Source organism: Apis florea, unplaced genomic scaffold, assembly GCF_048593485.1.
Source record: "Apis florea isolate Af1SG1 unplaced genomic scaffold, ASM4859348v1 contig_3203_pilon, whole genome shotgun sequence".
NCBI lineage: Eukaryota > Metazoa > Arthropoda > Insecta > Hymenoptera > Apidae > Apis > Apis florea.
In genome coordinates, this window is record NW_028256723.1 from 3,741,771 (window position 1) to 3,764,794 (window position 23,024).

The window sequence follows — 23,024 nt, forward strand, 5'->3', positions numbered from 1 at the left end:
TAATTTGATGTTTTTATCATTATCATCGTTGTATAACTATGCGGGTAAAGAAGCAGCATGGTTATTAGTAGACAAAAGAGAGGCAAAATGTATTATATTTCAGTTAAAAAAAACTTGTATAAAGGATCGAGAATCGGAATAATAAAGTAGCTACGTTATTTCCTAAATTGCGTTCACATTATGGTTGTATTACACACTGGAATATGGCTGTAATATTTCGCAACTGTTTTGAGCGGCTAATTGATTTTGGGCGCAACACGCGCTAATCGGTAGAAGAGCCATAAAGCAAGTCATAAATTCGAGCAGGCGTCAAATTATAACGCGGCTCAAGTACCGGTTCCTCTCGAGACAAGGACTAGCAGAACTATATATATTGCATTCAACTTCCTTGTTAAAGCGTATAACGATACGCAGCAGAAATGATAGAGCAAGGAGTTCTATGTTACTGTGTTCAAACGTATTCAAAAATAGATGGAATATATTCGATATCTGAATGATATAACGATATTTTTTTTTTATTACTGAACAAGCTTTTTATTAATTAATACAATCGATTATTGCGTAACAATAAATCCTATTTCCTTGCTAATCTCCTATGTAATGCTATCTAACCGTTTGTTTTAATAATATTATTATTAATTTTTATTAATTTTACAGTTACCAAGTAAATTGTTCGAATTTCTGTCTAATTAAAAAATTTCTTTAGATTATAATTATTTATATCGTACAAGTGAAAATATCTACGATTGTTAATTTTGATCGATAAAAGCACACTTGATAATTATAAAAATCAAAACTTTTCGAAATCCATTCAAGTTAGGCAGTTTCCACGCTCAAGTTCTCTAACAGCGCCACTCTGCTAAACTTCCGTCATATCAAATCCATTTCCAAACAGTTCTATTAATAATTACATTCTCCGTTACCAAACGAGAAAATGCAATTAGAGACAACGCGCGCACAATTCTCGTCGATTTCCTAACCAAACACTCTCCCTAACCAACAATCTCGAACGATACTTCCACGAACACCTTTTACTCCCTATCCTTCTATCTTAATTAATCTTCGAAACAACGAGCCGCATATCCAACGACGTAAGAAAAATGGGAGAAACAATGTTTCGAATAAATTTCTCTCTTTGCGACAAGTTCCAAATACGAGCAACTTTGTACGAAACACGTTCGCTTCTCTCGGAGAATCTGTCGACGAAATAATGGAAATAATGAGGTTATAGCGTGACAGAGAGATGGCGCTGACTGACGAGTCGTAGCCAGGCTCGCCAACCTACTCGATTGTAAGAATTAAAAAACAATTGAGAGCGAAATAATTACTTACGTAATCGACGTACGAAACGAGCAAAGTAATATTTGAAAGTATTGAAGTCTTGCAATCTCGGTTACATTCATCCACATTCGTATAGATGAATTTAGATCAAAAAACTTCCGAATTATGCTTTAATATTTATCTAAGTAGAAAAGTGTTTTTGTAAAAAGTAAAACGACCATGTCTGGTTTAATTCAACGGAATTGTAAATGATGTAATGTAAAAAATTCCCTTTAGTAAATTTCGAAAAAAATCTTACGAAATATATATATATATATGATATTACATAATTTTTACACGTTTCTTTATATATTACGAGACAAGCAAGAATGAAAGCAAGAAATTTGAAATTTCACTTATATCGAGGCTAACCTAGAAATTCATCGGAATCGACGATCGTATCGACATTACATCAAACGAAACAGACATTCCTACGATGATCAAACCGGATGCCAATCGCCATTGTACGGATGAAGTTGCAACACCGTTTGCCTCCATCGAAACAACGAATCTCTCTCTCTCTCTCTCTCTCACTCTCTCTTCCCCCTCCCCTCCCTCTTCCCTCGATCTATAACCGCTGCATGTATTTCGTCAGGAGGAGAGGGCCGTCGATGTCAGTCAGAATACGAGAGGAGCGTTTCAGCTTGAGATAGCTGGCGGAAAAAATTAGAATACAACCGGGCGTGTCCGGTAATACTTTCCAGCCGGACTACAATGAACCGATGTAACCCCTGGCAAGCGATTGCTACACGGAAACAAGCGTATATATGCCGTTGTATGATAAATAAAGAAGAGAGAGAGAGAGAGAGAGGAACGATTCGCCTTCTTTATTTATTCGCTCTCTCTTCGACTCACCTCCGTCCACTTTGCGTATTCGTGCGCGATTGTTCCTCGCGTATCCGAGATATTCGTGCCGATCGAAAGCTGCGGTTCTGCAAACGTGATCCACCATTCCTTCTTCCTTCGAGAACGGTTAAGAAAAATTTGAAAATTGATGTCTTTATTCGTAAAAAAGAATAATGGATGAATGATGGAATCGTTTGGAGAAGTAAATGGATAGAAGGTGTTGAAATTTTAAATTTATTTTAAGCGAATTAACGAGGCAGATTAATATTAATAAAAAAAAATTATCGAGGTATATAATTTTATTCGTGGGCAGGAAAAAAATTATTTCATGGAAATTTCTCCTTTTTCTTCTTCTTTTCTCTTTTCTCGTCCCATTTTGCGCAGTATTCTGGTTTTTTAATAATCAAGAATCGAGATTATGAGTCTCGAGAGTTCAACGCCTCGTCATTTTTCTTACCTTACTGACGAGGTCAGGACATTTAAACACAACGTATTATAATTCATAAAGTTGAGGAATCTCGTTCCATTTATCGCCGAGTATGCTGATTCTGCGGGAAAAGTATTAATTTCCGCCGAGGCATAATTTATATTACGATTACTGGACGATATTTTATTATTAATAGGGAAGAGCCGATTTAAAATTGCGGACACTCGATTAATTAACCATCAATATTGATTTCGCTCGAGCGGAAGATATAAAATTTCGAATTTGTTTCCTCGGTAATATTAATACTTAATGAATAGATAATTATCGTTCACCAGAGATGTCTGTTGTGCAAAATTGAAAGCACGTAATACCACTAATGTGTAAGAGTATTATCTGATCTATTTTTATAATAAAAATAAATTGCAATAATTTTTCTGAATGAACTAAAAGATATCTAGTGGAAATTCATTATCGAGTTAAGAATTGAATTAAATTTTTTTTCTTAACAATTTCTACATTCTTGCTCTTTTAAAAACTCATCAGAGAGACCACAATCGGACTTTCCTTCTCACCAAGAAGAGATCCGCTCCGCAAATATTTGCATTGGACAGCCTCGAGATAAAATCGATTAAGCGCTTCTATCAGAGAAACACCCATCGACGCGGAAACTAAACTTTTGTTCTAACACTTTGAATAGATCCTCCTCCCCCTTTCTTCTTTCGTATCCTTACAAGTTTTTAACGAGATAGTAGTTCCTGTAAATATCAATTTCCTCTATCTTCCTCTCATCCCCTTCTCGATGAATAAAATCAATCGTATTTTCATTCGTCGAACCGTTTAAATTAAAATCTTGCTTATCGATTGTCCGTCAAAAATATTCCTCGTTCGATCCATTCGTCGTGGATAAAAGAATCATTTGTAAAAATTTGTTCACGAGATTAATAATCAAAAACATAATCACACGAAGCAAACAATCTGAAAAACAACTGTTATTAATCGAAAATTTACAAACAAATTGCAATCAATAACATAATCACTTTTTTCGAATTTCATTTTCCTATCGAAAAATTACTATCAATCACTTTCCTCTTCTTAACATTTTACACTGTTCTCTGGTTTCTGGTCGAGTTTCCAACCAACAAGTTTCCTCTTCGAAGAATCGGAAACGAGATCAATAATTTTCAAACCGACCGATGAGTTTTTATCTGGCGGGAATATTTCAAACACGCGCGTCGACAACTCCATACACTGAACACGTGCACGCGTCGAACGCGACCGTTTGCAAGAAAAATGAACCTTTAAACGGGCCTCCCACCCATCCGTACCCGTAGTTTTTATTCTCGTTTATCAACGGTGAGCGCGATACACGTCGCACACGTTGCCATTGTCGTCGCTCCCTTATCGTTATTGCGATACAAACACCCCCCTCGTTTCGCACTCGATCCTGTTTACATTCCTGCCCCCCTCGTTTTTCGATGGATCAATCGCGTGGACGTAAAAAAAAGTGAAATCTTGAACGAATTCTTGTCGATCGGTATCGGCAAAGGGTGAATGTGGTATAATTTAAACGCGAATTCTGAGAATTATGGAATTAAAATAATGAATGCTTCATCAATGTTAAGTATGTTTTTAAGTATTGAGAATTAACCCTTTGCAAAGAGTGTAATTATATTATACGTATACTTACATTAATAAAATACCAACTAGAGAGAAAATGGAACTGTGTTATAATTTTATTTAAAGGTTATTGAAATCGAGAAAAAAATATAAAAATACATATCGTAGGAAGAAAACTCTTATCGAAAAATAATCTCTTGCCTCTCCATACGCGTAAATTCTCTCGTGAAAATGATAGAACTACAAACGAATAATATAATTATAAATTTTAATCCGATCAATCTAAATATCTAAAAACCGCTCACTCATTGTAAAATCAAATTTTTATAAACTGAAGAAGAGACTGGAGATCTTGAATAGAGATTTGCTCGTACATCCATTCTTTCAAAGAAAAAAAAAAAAAAGAAAAACCAGTTCAAAGTGGTTTCCTTTGAAAGAACCTTCCTGACCCTGGGACCCCACACAGTCAATTAATTTTGAATCGCATAACCATAAAATTCGGCCGCAAGGATCCCCAAGATCCACGGGGATCCATATCCCCCATTATCGCTTCGTTAGCCGTTGAATGAATCATTAAACGGGATGGTCCGCCCCGGGGGCTACTTTCGATCGATCCGATAAACAAAGCGTTGGCACGCGTTCCTTTGTGCTCCCTTAATCGCGGCGTGATTAAGGCCGAGGCCCCGGTGAAAAGGGGCAAGGAATTTTTCACGCCGCGAAAACGAGCGGGGAGAACTCGCGCCACTTCTCCCCTCCTCGAGCTGTTCTTCTTGTACTCGCTGTAGGCGCGTCATCAATAACGTCCTTTCCTGCTCGCTTCGTAGCGACGGGTTGCGACCATTAAAAAGTTGAAAATCTCGAAAGGAGTTAAGTAATCGCTCGTTATTCGTTATTTCCAAATTATCGTTAAATCGTTTTGAACGATAAAAATTATTGAAACGACTCGAATCATATAAATTTTATCCATCACTGGTCAAGCAGTGTTTAACCGCCTCGGGCCTTTTTCGCTCGGGCGAATCAACAACTCCAGACGTTTTCCGTTCGGTGAATCTCTCAGCTAGCTTAAAATGATTTCACGCACAAATTAACGTATAAAACTTTTATATTTTAACATTTTATCTATCTTTATATACAAGGGAAAATGATTTATTGAATATTAAAATTCTATGTTACAATCCCAATAACATTATTCTTCTTATACTATATCTCTATTTTTATCACTATTTTCCTTCTCTCTATCGTCAATTTCTTAATGAATAGGGATAATTTCGTTACTTGATAACGAAAAATCAAACACATCTCCCCTTGAACCAATATTATTAACCAGTATTCCATGCTTACGAAACTCAGAAACTTTCTATCGCCACGAATGTCAAACTCGATCCGAGATCACGGTCTTATTTCACATAAAAATCTAATCATTTAATAGTATATTATTCTACACTTTATAAGATTATTACTTAAATAGTTTAAGAGTCTCTTCACGAAGCCGTATTAAAAAAAAAATCAAACATAAATAAATATTGTCGCCGTTCGAATTGCTGCATCGATCCAAATAGTGCCTGAGAGTCACCATTGGAGTTGAAAGTTTCACTTCGACTAGCTGCAAATATCAAGTTCGAGTTTTCATAAATACAAAAAGGAGATAAGAATTTTTCATAACTTCTCACACGATACAATTTCGAAAGTTCGCTTTTTTGAAACGTCATCGAACCCTTACGAGCAACGATATTTGAAGAATTGTTGGTGAGAGGGAGAGATGTCGATGCAAAACTCGTAGGAGAAAGAAAGGTGGAGGGAGAGGAAGAAGGAGGTTTGATCGCGGGCCATTATCCTCCTAAATTGCACCGATATCCGCATAAAGGGCCGCGCCAAACGCACCCCTGCGTCCGATCCCTTGTGCCAGCCACCCTCCGGATTGGAGGACCGGGTTTTCGCGCCCTTCGCGTTATTATTATTATTATTATTAACGCTGCTCGTGACACGGCATTCACGGTACGTGAATACTTGAGAGGGCTCGTTTCAGAGGGAGAGCCTCCTCCTCCTCCTCCTCCCCTTCTGACCCTTCTTTTGAACGACGACGACGTTGTCTCCGTTTTCATTCAGAGCAGCGCATTGCCAGCGTTTTATTAATAATAACGCGAGAGACGTCTGGACGAAGATTATTAAATTTTTGTAAATTTTTATCGAGACGTTAATAATTTAAAATACGCTTATTTCAATGAAAATGTTGTCTTGCGATTTATTTATTATTTTCGCCTCGAGATAATAAATCTTTCACGTTCGATGATCATTTTTTTGGTAGTAATTGTTTTTTTTTGTTGTTGAACATCTTGTAAAATAAAATTGATTGGACCTTATGCGTTTTTTTACGTGTCGAAAGAGATTTGTTCGCACGACTTCGAACATTCAACGTCCAGCCAAACGCGGGTGAAATGGCTCGAAGTGTGACCGACATTATTGTCGTTTACGGCACGCGCTAATTGGAACTTGAATCGCCAAAGGCAAGGGGTTAAATGGTATCCCCGAGTAATTGATAAATGTTTCATGCATTATGCATCGTCCCTTTGCCAACTCGAACGATTATGATTGATTTTTTTTTAGAATATCGTTCCACAAATAAACCCATCTTATGAAGCGTGGATTGATATAATGTCGGATAACTAAATTTTCTCGAATTGAAGTTTTGTATGCGGTAGAACATTTTTCCGTCACTGAAGTGACGAAATTACTTCCAATTCATAAAAGAAATTGACGACAGAGAGAGAAGGAAAGAGGTGTAAAAAGGTTGAGGATGCATTCTTGGCGATCGCTTTACAAAAATATATCGCACGATATACACAGTTTAACATTCGACAAATTTTCCGTTTTTTGTGTATATAAAGAAATACATAAAATATTAAGTACAATATAAAAGTTTTATAATTTGAATTACGCGCGTGTGAAATCATTTTGAGTTAGCTATAAGAAAGAGTTGTTGATTGAGGGAAAAAGGATGAATCCCTTTCCGTGCCATTTATAGCTCGACGAAATGACCAGAGATTGAGAGAACACGAAATGTAAATACAGAAACAAATGTGATACAGTCATTTGCTTTACGCGATAATTCTTTTTGCTTTTATATATAAATATATCATAACTCTATTATTTTTTTAATAACAGTTTCAAAACTATATTTCAATACAAATAACAATACAACTACTAAAAATTATAAATATTTCTTCAAATTTAATTATGCTCACCTCGAATCGATATTTCCAAAAACGTTCTGATAGATGTAAAGCTTGCACGATTTTCAATCAGAAAAAAATAATTAAAGCACGGAAAAGGGTTGAGATATTCGTAAACGAAGTCAGGTTTGCCAACTTATTAAACACGAAAATCGAAAGAGAAGTACATGGAAAGGGCGAATAACGTAAACACGGTACCGATTTGTTAACAGAGGGTCGGTTATTATTGTTGTTGTAAGCGGCGTTTGTCACAGTGGAACGCGTGCGACGAGCCGATCCAATCTAATGCAAGTAGTTTTTTCCGCTTCGGTGTTCCTCGGCGCGGGTCACGCGCGGAAGTGCGCCATTAACCTGTCGGTGACTTATGGACGGATCACACATAATAACGCGCGTTGATACACACACACACACACACACACACACAGGGGTCGCGTGGTGGTAATAATAGCGGGAGAAAGGGCCGCAAGCGTGCATTAAAATAGTCTAATCTGGCGTCGATGCACGCACGCCCCGCCACGAGACCCGGTAATTATCGTATTCCGAGAAGGTCTCTCCGCAAAGTGGATAATGACTGGTAAACCTCATTGCCTCCTCGAACCTCTCCAGCCACTCTCCGCCCGAGAGAAAATCGTCTTAACGAGAATAGTTCGAGTTTGGATGGAATTTTTGTCAATGCTTTTAAGAAATTGCATTGTTCGTCGTTTTATTTTTGCACCAAAAATGTGCTCGAGAAAGATGGAGAAAGCGGCCTCACCTCGAGTTGCTTCGACAGTGTTTATTGGAAGAAAAATTGGAGGATAAAAACAAGATATTTATATATGTTGTAGATCATACTTTTACATTGCGAGCTGTTTGGGTGCAATCGTGGGAACAAATTCTTTGGATTTTGATGATGCATGATTCCATTCTTTCTTTTATTTCATTGAAAAAAATATATGAGATAACACTTCGTTAATAAGTAATGTAAAATTCTTCATGCTTGCACGAGCAAAGATGAAAAGAATTCTTCTTCTGTGCACATTGCCATTCTTGATTAAAATGTTCCATCATTGATTAAAATGTTTTTCAGAAATATGTTTCAAGAATTTAACGCTTTATATCGATATCGTAGAGATTAATAAAATTTATTACTAAACAAAATTATCGATAAAAAGAAGTCACCTTGTCTAATCGTTTAATGCTGTAAATATTATATAATTTATTAACCCTTTCTCTACGAGCGATTTCTCCAAAAATGTGCATGGTGCTCGAGTCAGCAACATCTCACAATTCTTTGAGTGGAGCGACTATAGTCGCCCATAGCAGGGTTAATGATATGAATGGTAGAGGCGTGAATTCTATTTACATTGTTTTTGTTGTATTTTGTAGAATTTTTTACCCATTAAAATCACTCTATTTATCCTTTTCATGCTTTGCACGGAAGCGTCTTGATGTAAAAAGATCTCGTTGCGGCCCATTTCTCGCCTGGCTAGTTGATTATTCTAAAGAGACTTTTTTAAACAACGCGTGAAAAGGTGTTTATACGAGAAAAAGAATCTTTTGCCACCACTAAATTATTTATAAATGTCAGAATATATCTCGTCATTTATTATCGTTACGAATAAGATTAATATTTATCAAATCGATAGAAAACACTTTGCGATATTGCATATTTCATTACAATATTTGACGCAATTAATTCATCAAACGCCGATCAAACCATTATTATATCACAAACACAATTAATATTCGGTAAATTAACAAAACGCATTTTCCATCCGTTTCCAAATTTCATCCTGCATTACGTGTGAATATTTAACACCGCAAGAAATCAATTAATTAAACGATACCAAACTATTATTCAAAATTAAATAAAGTCTAATATTTCATCCTCGTCAAATCGCAATTAATATCTGCCAAATTTATATTTAACGAATCGAATTGAACTAATTAAATCGATTCTCTCTCTGTTTACAGGTAAGAATCGTAGAGATCGAAACCAATCGGTGTTGAAAAACAACTGGGGAAGAACTGGGTGAGTCCAAGGATTCCAAGTTTCCTCTGATCTCATTTATTTACCCACTTTTGATCGTTTAATATTCGTAAAAGTATTAGTTAAAACTTGGAATTGGAATTCAATTCTTTTTTTCGAACATTTTTGTCGAATTCATCTTTCGAAATTTGTTTCTGATAGATGGCGCTGTTCAACGTGTATTTCGTTTCCCATATTCGATTGAAATTCATGGGCACCCGCTATATCATCCACATGTTAGGCGCGGTAATATCTTTCTGCTTAAATGATATATATTCCTTTATGGCGATCGCGAACGTGGTTCTCATGCTTTTGCTTGATTCGAATGTTAACATTGATTTAATGTTGCACCTTTCCCCGATATTTATAAATAATATCCTGATTTTTATACGATAAATTTGGATGGAATATATATTTTGAATATTACTTTTACTTAAACACAAAAGGATTCGTTCACGTAATCATACCAATAAATCGAATATATTCTTGGAATAAATAACATTTGATGCATTTTTAATGATAATTTTGGATAGAATGTATTTTGAGAATTATTTTTTAATTACTCTTTTATTCTTTCTTTTACCAAAATTTCAATATATTCTTGGATAAATGACATCTTGGATGCAAGGATTTTTAATGATAGATTTGGATAAAATGTATTTTGAAAATTATTTTTTAATTACTCTTTTACTCTTTCTTTTACCAAAACACAAAATTTCAATAGAATATATTCTTGGATAAATAACATCTTGATTTTTAATAATAAATACACATTGAAAAAGAACGATCCTTGCCTGGATCAATTTTCACTATTACGCATGTATTAAAAATACAAATTTCCTTTACTAAAACATCCTTTTACTAAAACTCAACAAGAATTCATAACAGATCAAATACATTCCCCGTATATTGTTATTTCGCAACTGCTCAAACCACGGGTGGTCGCAGTTCAATCCCAATTTACCCCAACGCTATCGTTTCTTTACCGCGTAATCAGCCGTTACGAAATCACATTTATATGTTAATCACGTGCAATATCCATTGCACGCTACTATTTTTTAATTCCGTCGCATCCATCCTATATTAATTACACTTTTACCTTAAAACCGCGGTATAATTTCCAACCACTATCCCATAAATATATATTCTCGATGATCCTCGTTCCCAACGATGGTTACAGGATAAGGTCGATTACGAGTCCCAATCCGCCCAATCCATCCATCCAGTCGAACCGCGTCGTGCTCGACTTCTCGTTCAAATTGCGGGCAGATGGAATTTTTGCGGGGAGGCCGAATGGCGCGAGATCCAGCGGGACGACTGTTAAAACGATAATTAAGGTAAAAACGGCATGGTTTACCGGGAAGCTGGAACAGTCGGTGGCTGATTATTATGGTTAGTTGGGCATCGGTGGGCGATGGAGGGGGAACAGCTCCGTAAATAACGCCCCGTTTCTTTTCCATGCTCGGTTGAAAAGATGTTTTAAGGGATGGTGAAACAACCGGCTCGGTTCTTCGCTTCGCGGGTCGAAGTGAAAAACGTAAAACGGGGACCGTTTCGAGAAACTGCTTTGTTTAAGAGCCCGTACTTTTCCATGGTCACGCGAACCCTTTAAACAGTGGCTTTCTCTGGAATGGAGTTTGAAATTGGTCTACAGAGTGTTTCGAGATTATCGGCTTGTTTTTGCTCGGAGTTCCAGTTTGTGGAAGAGGAGCGAAATTTTTCTAGAAACTTCGAGAAAGGTCGAGGAAGGGATTGAAATACAGGGAGGATGGATTCCTTTTGATTCGATGTTTCGTTATTGTATTAAAAAAATCAGCGAGGCTGATATACGATTTTGTTAAAATTTTATGATAATTTTGAAACACCCGGTACGTGGAAAGATTTGCATACTCGAAATGAGCCTGCGCGACTAATAGGCTCGAGAATAGATCGCTTCGATAAATTTTCATTAATATTTATATCGAGAAATAAATATATCCTATTTATATTATAGTTATATTGTATTTAATTTTTTTTTTTTTTTGATATTTTCCATTGAGAAGAAGGAGAATTTTTGAAAAGTTAAAAACCTCTTCCTTGGTTTCGTTTAATCTTCTGAATTCTGGATAGTTGAGATTCTATTCAGCTGGCAAAGTTATGAAATTTCTGCTCTTACGTGTAATTCTTCGTTAATTCGTAAGCAGGAAACGGTGAAGGTGCACAAGAATGTGTACGTGTACGGAACTAAGTTATAGTGCACCGAATAATTAATAGGCAAGTAAAGTAACTTTATTGCCCCGTGTGATGTTACAACCTGCCTAACGATTTACTACTTATAACAGGATGAATATAAAATCACACTGTTAGAATGTTAAAACGGTTAGCTTCTAGATGACGTACAACGCGTGTTGCCATTTTCCAGGTATAATAATTTCCCATTAATTTTGCAACCCGAATGAATCTGAAATGAACGTAAATGAACAATGACTCGTTCGAATGGACTAATTATTTCGTAATAAAAGTTGATCTATTTTTTCCAAACTGTTGTTTAAAATTATCCTCTTTGAAATTAAAATTTTAGATATTTTAGATACGTATCCACGAATATTCATGAAACCAGTAGACGATCGAATTTTTATTCGAGTATTCGAGATTCCAAAAGATCGCGAAAGTTGCACGAATTGTAGTTGCAGGTGTCGCGATATCCAAGAGCGTCTGAACGATCTTCAGAAGTTAGAATTTCACTTGAGAGGAATGCGTGTACGTGGAAAAGAAAGGAGCAAAAGTACGAGCAATAAGCGGAAAGATAAAGAAAGTTGAGAGAAGGAGAGGGGGATAGTTGTAAGTAAGAAAAGGAGATTGAGAAAAAAGAAATAGGAAAAACAAAAGAGAGAAGAAGGAAATGGGGAAAAGGATTTCGAGTTTCGAGAGATAAAGATAGGAGGAAAGGAAGGGAAAGGAGGAAGAGGAACAGGGAGCGCTTTCGTCGACAGCTATCGGTGTCTCTCGAAAGCCTGCAGGCACTTGGGAAATATGCGCCGTGATCGGGCCGTGTATTGTGTATCAGCGTAAGAATCGCGCGGCAGAGATATCGAATCGATTCTCGTGAAACAAATCACGCTCTTCCTCCAACGTTTCCTCCTTGCTCCGAGGAGGAATATTCTCCCGGAGAAAAGAATTGATTTCACTTCTTCGGTTTGGATCGCGATAAACGCGGAATATTTTATCCTTGAAATAAATTTGAAAGGAGAAGGCAAACGATTGGATTGTTGATTGCTCGATGTAACATTGGATCATGATAATAATAGTAATATATACTTTTTTAAATATTTTGGATAATTGTTTAACCCAGTTAAACCACTCTAAGTAAATTGTGGTCGATTAAGAATGAATTTCTTACAATCTTCTTGCATCGCATTAAAATAAGAATTGTTTCTTCGATCGTGAGAACAGTGTGGTCGCAAATTCATTAAAAAAAATCTTAAGTAAACCGGATTAAAAACAAACGTTTTTCCCTTCGAGAAGAAACGAAGAAGATTACAGGCGTAATTAGTTCTCTTCGACGAATTCCTCGATTATCGATAATCACGATAACTGTTATTAATTTCCTGTTGCCTTGCGCGAATCTTAAACTTCGCATAGGAAACGAGAAGTGTAGGCGTCCTACATCCATAAAGGAGGACGGGTGTGTACGATGGGTTTGATATGAAACGAAACGGCTACAAAGAGACCAGCCTCGACGCGTATCCGACGAGCATTCTCGTGCTCAATTTCCTGCCCGAACCACGTTTTCCCCGGCGAAACCGACATTGCGAAAAATATGTGGAGGCTCAGTTTTTCAAGCTCTAAAAACGGCTCTCGAGGACCTCTGGCTCGATATTGATATCGTAGCCTGCCTTTCTCTCTCTCTCTCTCTCTCTCTCTACATGCGGATACTTTTTCAGCTCTCGTCTCTTTATACACGACGAAGTAAAAAATAAAATTACTTTCCCTTTCAAAATTTACCAGTTCGACAAATCTAATCTTCAAGAATCGTTCCAAACAATGGCATAGATCGATTAGTATTCATCTTCTTCGAAAACGGTGCCGCCATCGGTCAAAATTTAAAATGGCGGTTTTCCATTGGAGTACAGGGGCTCGATGATGCTCGTTGAAGTTTCTTTTTTTACGCAGCTCACTTATTATTATTATTATTGTTATCATTATCATCAGAATGATGGCAAGTTTCGAAAATTTCATTCGTCATGGCCCCGTTATACACCTTAACGATCCTATAAATGGACCAAACAGCGAGACCGCGGAAGCGGAACACTTCTAACGAGTTTCATTGAAATTCACGAGAATCGTGGCTGACCCCTACCCGACACGAACTTTCGAATGAAATTACTTTGGACGCGCGATGAATCGCGAGCAGGCGCGGGCGAGGGGAGAGGGCGCTCCGTTATCGATTTCTCTCGCGGGAGAAGTCGAGAAATCCATCGAGCGGTGGAAATTCATCGATCATCGTCCGCCGTCGACGCGGTGACAATCGGCGCCAATCGAGGCGCCTCTCTCTCTCTCTCTCCAGGGGTTGCGCGAGTGCAAGAAAGTGTGCCTAATGAAAAGCAACGTGGCGAACGATGGCGTGGTAACAGGAAGTGAATTCGCCTCGAGTCGGGTAACATTCGAACAAACTCGTATCCGACCGAACGATATTGGATAAGGATACGTGTGTGTTTGGACAGACGATTCGTCATGGAGATTTCTTTCCACGTATTTTTAGATTTCATTGTTTTTCTTTTTTGAAAGGTTTAAGAAGGTTTCTTAACTGGCGAGATTTTACGGTTGGAATTCCTTCGAGATTGTCTCATCCGTGGGATTAAAACAATTTCGATATTTAATTAGGCTGGTATTTTATGGTATCCTGGTATGGGGAGGGAATAAAGATAGAAATCGTAATTCGAAAGCCGCTCCCAGATCTAAAAGCACCTTGCTCTCCAAGTTTTATGAACGCGTGTGATGATACCGCATTCCGCGTTTAAAACGTACGTATAAATCCATTTCTTGGAAATGATAAATAATCAAATACTTCTTACGCTTTTATCGAAACGCATCATACGCACCACCACGCATAAATTATAAAAGAGTATTGATAAATACGGATATTAAAGCGTATACATATTTGCTTCTGCAACTTTGTTCCGCCACATAATCTCAACTGGGAACTCGTTACGATAACACGCGCAAAAAATGAGTTGCACCCGGCTACTCTTCTCGTAGAAATCTTTAGGTCTCGTTCCCATGTGTACGTAATGCACCATGTAAAATATATATTAACGTATGAATCCTCCTCACCCTGTCTTTGTCAGTTGCACGTACGAGATTTTGATCCAGAATAACGTGCATTCCATTCTCGGTGCGTCGCAACGTTGTACGCTACACTTGTAGAAATATGCCTTAAAGGTACATTTTTCGCAAGCTTAGACCGCATTCTTACACGTAAGATTTCAACGAACCGTTACCCTGTTTTCTAACTGCATGCACGTAAGAATATAATTTTGACACAGAACAAGAGTCTAACTTCGCACGAATATGTGCACAGAGAAATACGCCTTAAGGAGAACGTTGCTTTTTCTTTTTAGAATTCCGTTACTCTAGAATTTACATGATACCAATTCCGAATTATAATAAACAAGAAATGTTTCGACACCATTCGCGTCTCCTCGTATAATACGAAGACGGAAAAATCCTAACCTCAAATTCTTACAAATGAAACTTAATCAAAAATTAACGAATAACATCCAACAAAATCATAATTTGCGCGTTGTATTTCTTTACAACAACAAATTTACTGCAAACCGTTCGACGTATAACACAAACACAGAAAAGCCCTAACCTCGAATTCACTTTTACGAAGCCAGAAATAGAACGATTAACGAACAATATCACAATTTGTTGCACGCTGTATTTCTTTATTATTACATTGAAAATTGAAACCTCTAAAAATATTGGATTTCGTTTATAGACTAGATAAACATTACTTGGATGAAAGTTTGGCTTACAGCTCATTTTTGAACCGCGTAGTTCTGGCCGAAGGCTCAACGACGCTTTCACAGCTCGACACAGTTCCCCCATGATATAACGCGATAATCGCATCATGCTCAACACACAATGCTGGATTAGTTGCCGATTCTGTACGCGGCGTAAGGGGGTTATTCGAAACGGTTGCACGAGCAAATTGATGCGTGATCGTCGCATTGTTCCCGAGCTTGGTCCTCGGAGACAGATACGTCGCAATTTCGTGCCGTTGCAGTCGGATGCACGATGAACCTTTCCGCAGGAATTGACATTTGCTGCTCCGTTTGAAAGACGATGTTGGGCAACCGATGATATTTCACCCGTCAAAGATCTTCAATTGGACAATATGCGAGGTTAATTTCATAATGATACGTGCACGAATTTATTTGATGATTAGACGTAAAGAAAATGAAAGTTAGATTGCATACAAGATTGCATTAGGTTATGTTGATCTAGTCTGAATTTCAAATTTTATCTTTTCTACAATATATTTAGGAATAAAATATCTTTTATATCTCAAAAATACATATCTTGGCAAATCGCGTAAAGTGAAGTATTCCTAATTTCAACTATTGTTTCTTTTTCCAATTGTTTTCGTCATCCATTTTCACACTCGTAAAACTAAGCGTCATATCGTATTTCAATCGTCTCCTCCTTTGAGAAAAGAGGATGTTTCAATTGCACGGAAGCTAGGCCAACAAGAAACATCGTTCGGAACGGATGTCTTAGAAACACGTCGTGGAACACAAGTAATTCGCAAAGAGCAATTAACACAGTCAGTCGACTTAACGAGATTAAGCAGAAGGAAACGCCGAGAGAGGCGACGCCTGGTGTCGAGAAACGTCGTCGTTCGATTCGACTTGGCTCGTTGATTGGCCATGGAATGAAATTTACGAGATATAACGCGCGAGAAGAGCGTCTCGAACGTCGATTCTCCGAGAGCGACATCTACTCGTTTCTGAACGACGACAATGCCGACGATGAGTCGACTGATGTCAATGGTCGAGAAGCGCGAGAAAGAGAGAGAGAGAGAGAGAGAGAGAGAGAGAGAGAGAGAGATGGGCATCGTGTAATGTATTAATGGGATGCAACGGCAGAGTTAGCCAAGCAAGTGTCATTAATCTTTCGCCTAGCGCGAGTAAAGTGTCACGAGTTTGTACAGGTTAGGGCGCGCCGGCTGCATCGACCGGAAGTCGAGACAGACCGACAAAAGTAGACCTTATCCACTTCCTTTGGATTGAAACTTTTTGCGGATAATTAATGACGGCGCATGAAACAACGGCGCACATAAAGTTAAGTGCGTATTAAACGTGATGGCGCCACGAGTTCCTCCGGCATGACGTTGCACAACGAGTATGGAGCTGACTAAGGAAATGAGCTTTTTGCGGGAATGGGAAGATTTTAAGTCTTGCGACGAAGAAGAAATACGAGACTCGTGTTTGGATAATGGTTGATATTTTAGGTTATGTACGTGTTGCTTATAGCGATCCGTGACTTGTGTTTAAATATATTTTAACAATTTTGCTAGAAGTATTTATCGGTGATTCAGAGAGTAAAAATTGGAAAATCTGTTGTGAAAATTCAAGTTTCTCGTCGAGCATAAATTATAGTAATAATTTTAATAAAATTCCTCATATTTGAACAACGATCGATACATTCAATATATCATGTGCATAAAAACGGTACTTAAATTTTTATACCTAGATCTCCAAATAAGCTTTCAAGAGATCCCTCTTGAAAACTCTACAACTTGACGCATAAAATTCTCAAGAATAGCTTCCGCAGCTGGACGCCGATCGTTCGAAATTTTCACTCGTAAAATATAAACGCATCGAACGTGAATAGAGAAATCGAAGTTGCTAGAAGTGACGCTATCGAGAGAACGGTATGAAACGACAAATAAGAGTGACGTTCAACGGAGAGATTCTCGATAAAATTAACATCGGCCAGACGACACACACTCGATGTTATTAGGTCGATGCATTTACAATCAGATTCGATACGGTTATCTTTCATTCTTCGAGCTGTGATAGCTCGAATTGATACCGAGGTGAAAGTATGCCGCCATCTGTGGCTTTATTCCTCGAAACAAGTCTGCGGGTTAAATACGAGCACGATCCTGGCGAACTTTCGCCATTTCCTCGATCCTTCGAGATTTAATAAAAGCGGTTAGTTGCCCTGTTCTGTCGCGATCGTTTCACGAACTCGACTTTTTACTGCCTCCCGTAAAGATTTTTATGTCACGATTATGTAATTTTTTCAGATATACGGCAGAACTCGATTCACTTCCCTGTCTCCAGAAAATTTTCCGTTATGGAAAATCGGAATTTAATATCTGCTTTTAATTAAGATTTATTTTCGTCGATTTTGGAAAAGGAAATAGTAATATGAAACTTCCAAGTTTACTATAATAACTTTTATTCGTTTTGTAAGATTTTCAAAAACTGTCTTTTTTTCGATATTTTTACTTATTTATTTATTTATTTTTTTTTCTACTTTTGATGAATTAGATTAGATTCGAAAGAATCTCTCAACACAAAAATACGTAATCACAATCATTTTCCACGTCAATCCAAGTCTGGAAACTGAACATTCAAACCCTACAATTCTCGGATTTCGAATTTAAAGGGATCACAAGCGTGAGTAATGATCATGAAAGAAAGAAGCAGAAACGATGAAATATTCGCGATCTTCGGTGTACTTCTTTGGACAAAAGATATCGTAAAAGTCAATATTAGACGCCAGCACGTGTGTTGTCCCTCAGTGTATCTCTTTATACAACGGTTCAATAAAATCGCTTATTTAATCCAAGATACTCTCCTCCCTGAAAACTGTCAAATTTCGTCGAAGGAAGGAATATCGTACACGCAGGTGCATACCTCTTATCCCGACTTACGAACTCTGATTTATACCAGCTAACTATCGTAAAAAGAAGAGCAAAATTAAGCTTCCAAACTTTGGCTACCTACGTTATGGAGCATCTTGAAAGTTTTAGGATCGGTGCGGGAGTGAATTTCGACCGAGTTTCCGAAATCTCGTTTTGAGACAATAAAGTTGTTGACAGAGGGTAAGAAGTTAAGAGAATATGTGCACTCGATATCCTCTTATAACGCGGCACTTTGGAAAATATCGTCTCGATACGACATCAAAAATGCAGAAATTCCTCTTATAACGAGGCTTCCACATAGACTTGAACAAACCTCGTATCGTATAGGTGATTGTGTGGATCAAACTCGTTCAAACTTTTTATATATTAATACACAATTTAAATAATAAATTTTAAACTTCTAAAAAGAATCTTTAAATATCGAAACTCCACAGCTATTCCACTTAACGTTTCACGAATGAACGAAACGTGTCACAAGACGCGTAACACGTTTTACATTTAATTGGAATTAAAATTTAAAATAGATGGAATATTACATCGTAAACGTTCTCAAATCCTTGCAAACATTCGATTCAATCGATACGAAATTGATCGAAGAATGGAAATCTCATCGCTGTATTAAATTCTTCAGGAGAAATGGATCGAAAGACGACGACGAGGATTCGAACAGTTTCAGCCGGTTCGATCGTTCCAAACACTTTACAACCGCGTTATATCCCCCGCAATCGCAAAAAAAGTCCTCCTAAGAGGATTATAAAAGGGGGAGGAACGATCTCTCAGGTGGCTCGCTCGAGGCGAGAGATTTAAATCGCGGATCCACCGCGTTTAATTATCCTCGGCCCATCTAAATGTGACAGCACAGCGGAGGGGCGTAATAAAGGTAGCCGGGGACGTGTGTGTTACGCCGATCCGTTCGCCATTTGCCTTTTATTTGCCAAGGAAATCTCGAGAACCGGTCCCTCCATATATCCGCCCGCTCCAATTCCGTAATAATAAGATCTGAAATTCCCGCGGGAGCCCCGACCCAATTTCCGCCCAGCCTCGACGCGGTTTCGTGCCTTCCAATCCGGATCGTTTAATTCCGTTCCTTCGAATTCGTCGGAATTATTATCGAGTTGTTGCTCGACTTATTTCTTATGCTTCCTTCAGATCATTAAACGTTTGCGTGTCGGGAACTTTTTTTTTTTTTTTTTTTTCGTTTTTTCTCGATCGAGTAAAGAGTATATGAGTGGAATATACCCATTTCGAGCTAAGGATTACTTTGATATTCGTGCTCTCGAGATCTCTAAACATTTTGTATGTTATTGTTATTACTTCTGATATTCGAAAACTTTCTTTTCTTTCTCGATTAATTCTTTAGATGTTAGTAGAGTATTCATTTTTGAACATTATTGCTCGAGTTATTTTAATATTCGTGGTTCTAAGATCTTTTTTTCTCTATTGATTCTTCAGATTCGTATATGAGTAGAGTATTGATTTTAAGCGTCGATAAGAATTATTTTGATATTCGTGTTATCGAGATCTCTAAACATTTGTATATTATTATTTCTATCGAAAACTTTTTTTTCTTTTTCGATTATTCTTTAGATTCACGAGTACATGAGTAGAGTATTTATTTTTGAACGTTATCGCTCGAGTTATTTTAATATTCGTGGTTCCAAGATTTTCAAAATTGTGTATATTATCCATTTCTATTAAAAACTATTTTTTTTCGATTGTTTCTTTAAATTCGTCATATGAATTTATTCGTGTCATGTAATTCATTTATATTAAAAATTTATATTATTTTGAATAATATATATATATATAATAAAATATTCATTCAATATTCGTGTTCTTAAGATGTCTGCGTGTCTCGTTCCTTTCCGTTAAAAACTACTTTTTCCCTTCGATTCTTTTAAGTTTCACAAGCATCGGTAGACTTGTCATTCTATACTCAACGCTTGGATCACTGAGTTATTCTATACCGATGATTGTTGTTGCTTTTCGCGATCATTTTGAATTGTGTCATTGTTGCAACAAATATATCTATCATAATATATAACAGTAACACTCAATCCTTCATCTCCTTATATATACATATATATATTTAATTAAAAATCTCCAAAAATTCTGAATAATCCTCTCTCTCTCTCTCTCTCTTTTTCTATATACATTTAATTAGAAATACGAGTATCGAATGTGCGAAGAGAATTTTTTTTTTTTTTTTTCGTACAAATTGTAAGTTCCTGTCCAATTAACCCGTAAGTATCTTTATATCTCTTGATTATTGCGCTTCCTCAATTACAAAGAAACTTTATTTTACTACGTAGCACCATTCCCGCCTCATAAACCGTGGATCGAATGTACGGAACAACATCCTCGTTACTTCGTTCCCGATTTCCTTGCCGTTTCTCCACGTGAACAGACAGAGAGGAGAGAGAGAGAGAGAGAGAGAGAGAGAGAGAGAGAGAGAGAGAGAGCGGCATTTTAGAACGTCGTTGCAAGGTCGGGTATTCCTCCTCCAAGCACAAAGATGCACCTTTCACTTTAACAGCAGGAGCTTTGAAACTCTAACCCCCTTGCTTTATAAATACCACGATATCGGATTCTCGGCTCAATTTATAACCGCGAATTTTGCAAAGTAAAGATCGTCTATGGAAGCTGTGGCTTCATATAGAGGTGGGTTTCGATCCCCTTCTCATTTTCAAAAATTTTCAAAAATTTCTTGTCTCTAAATGTAATTTTGGATGTGATCGAATTTAGAGGAAGGTTAATCCATTCGTAATCGAAAGGATTTCGTTCATTTGGCATTCGAAGAAGGTGAAGACTGGATCGAAACGCGATGTAACATTTCCGATGCAAAAGAAAATATATTTTAAGAGAATCGTTTTTGAAAAAGATCGTGTCGATATTTTTTTAATCTATCGTTGAAACGAAGAGAGAGAGAGAGAGAGAGAGAGAAAATTGGAATTCAGATAAATCTTTCACAGAGATATTCTGCAAACTTCCGTAATCGTCGGTACGTTCGTTTTCCAGGGATGAAGGGGAACGACTGGTTCCCGTTGAACCAGTTTCAGAATTGTAATATCCAGGACGGGCTAATATTTACCGAGCTGATGCAGCACGCGATATATGCTCCCTTTCGGTTACCCTCCCCCCCTTCAGAGGGGGAACGAACCACTCTTAAACAATACCTGCAAAACCGTTAACCGCGCATATTGTGATTCCAGTCGCTTCTACTTTATATTGCACTCGAGTATTTTACGTGAATTAATATAAATAAAATTATTTATTCTTTTCGTAAATTAACCGTATTTGTTTTTGGTAACAATTTACCAAACAAAAGCTTCTTTTTTTTCTTGATACACTAAATTCTTTCGTGTATCTATACCCTTTTTATCAAAATTAATTATCGATGGAAGCTTAATTATTAAATTCAATGATTTGTTTACGGCTACCAAAAAATTTATCGTATAAATATTTGTGTTGTATTTTTAGAAAGAAAATATTTTATAAACGAATTCGATTCCCCGCTGTTGAAAACAGGTTGAAAAATGCAATTCATTCATTATTAGGGAAGTGAATTTTGCCCGAAACTAATAATTCGCCCGTTTGGCAAACGTTAAAAATTAATTTCGCCTTCCCCCGACCTGTCTATCCTCCAAGGACGATAATCACGTCGTCCTTCGAGCAAAAATGCTCGTCCATCTTCGCCACGTTGCCGATGACAACGTCGGTTAACCGACCACGTTCCTCGCGGGACGAGGGATTCAACGGTGAATTACCCTTGGATGCGTGTGCCTTTCGCCGGCAAGGAAGATGGAGTACGGCAATGGGGAATCGTTTCGACGTAATTTGTTGCACTTTTCGGTTTAAACGATTTTGCAGGATTGTTGCGAATGTGAGAGAGGAATTTGATTATCCCTGGGAAACGAGGAAATTCGGTGTAACGCTTGCTTGGGTATAATAATGCTTCGTTGTTCGAGGTGATTTCGTGATGCTCGTTGCGGTTTGGCATGATAAAGGAAATGTATAAATTGCGTAGTATTGTCGAAAAAAAAAAAAAAATAAATAAATAAAGGTTTACTCGTACTCATATCTAAGAGACCTAAATTTTAAATTAAAAAACTTAAAAATAGCAACGCAATCTCGAGATTTTTTTTTTAATTGCTCTTAATCGTTAACAAAAGAAAGTTGTGAGTTGAAAGTGTAATATTTTTATTAAAGTTATTACAATTGTTAAATATGTATTCACGTACACTCTCACGTACACTTTCACAATACTGTCTATAAAAAGAACAAAAGGAAAGATAATAATAGAAACTTTCAAACTATCAAATCCTAAGAAATCTCCCTCTCCCTTATTGCACACAATTCTCCACAAAACTCACGACGATACGATCTTAAATAACATCGCCCGTATCTCCATCCCATTTCACTTTTATCTCGAGCTCACTTCACCGCGAATTAAACGCGCAACGATCGCAGATGGAAGCCAAATCTCTCTGGAATCCTCCTGTTTTCCTCTCTCTTTCTCTCATCTTCTCTTCCAGTGTGTCAACGAGTTCCTTTAACCCCCTCCCCCCTCTTTCGGTCGAAACTCGCGTGGTTCGTGACTTCACGCCCATAGTTTCCCTTCCGCAAAGGGAAGAGTAGAGAAGAAAAGAA

General features: G+C 37.4%; 1 protein-coding gene and 1 long non-coding RNA gene across 9 annotated transcripts in view; both read left to right on the top strand.

Annotated features, from left to right (window-relative positions):
• The window catches only part of kug (FAT atypical cadherin kugelei), a 493,364-nt gene that overhangs the window by 326,458 nt on the left and 143,882 nt on the right, over window positions 1–23,024 (top strand). The window lies entirely within an intron of this gene.
• LOC147657147 (uncharacterized) overlaps window positions 1–23,024 on the top strand; it is a 105,641-nt gene that overhangs the window by 53,289 nt on the left and 29,328 nt on the right. Inside the window, exon 3 of the long non-coding RNA XR_015292934.1 lies at window positions 9,397–9,454. This is a non-coding gene — a long non-coding RNA (uncharacterized LOC147657147). The remainder of the gene's footprint in view (window positions 1–9,396; window positions 9,455–23,024) is intronic.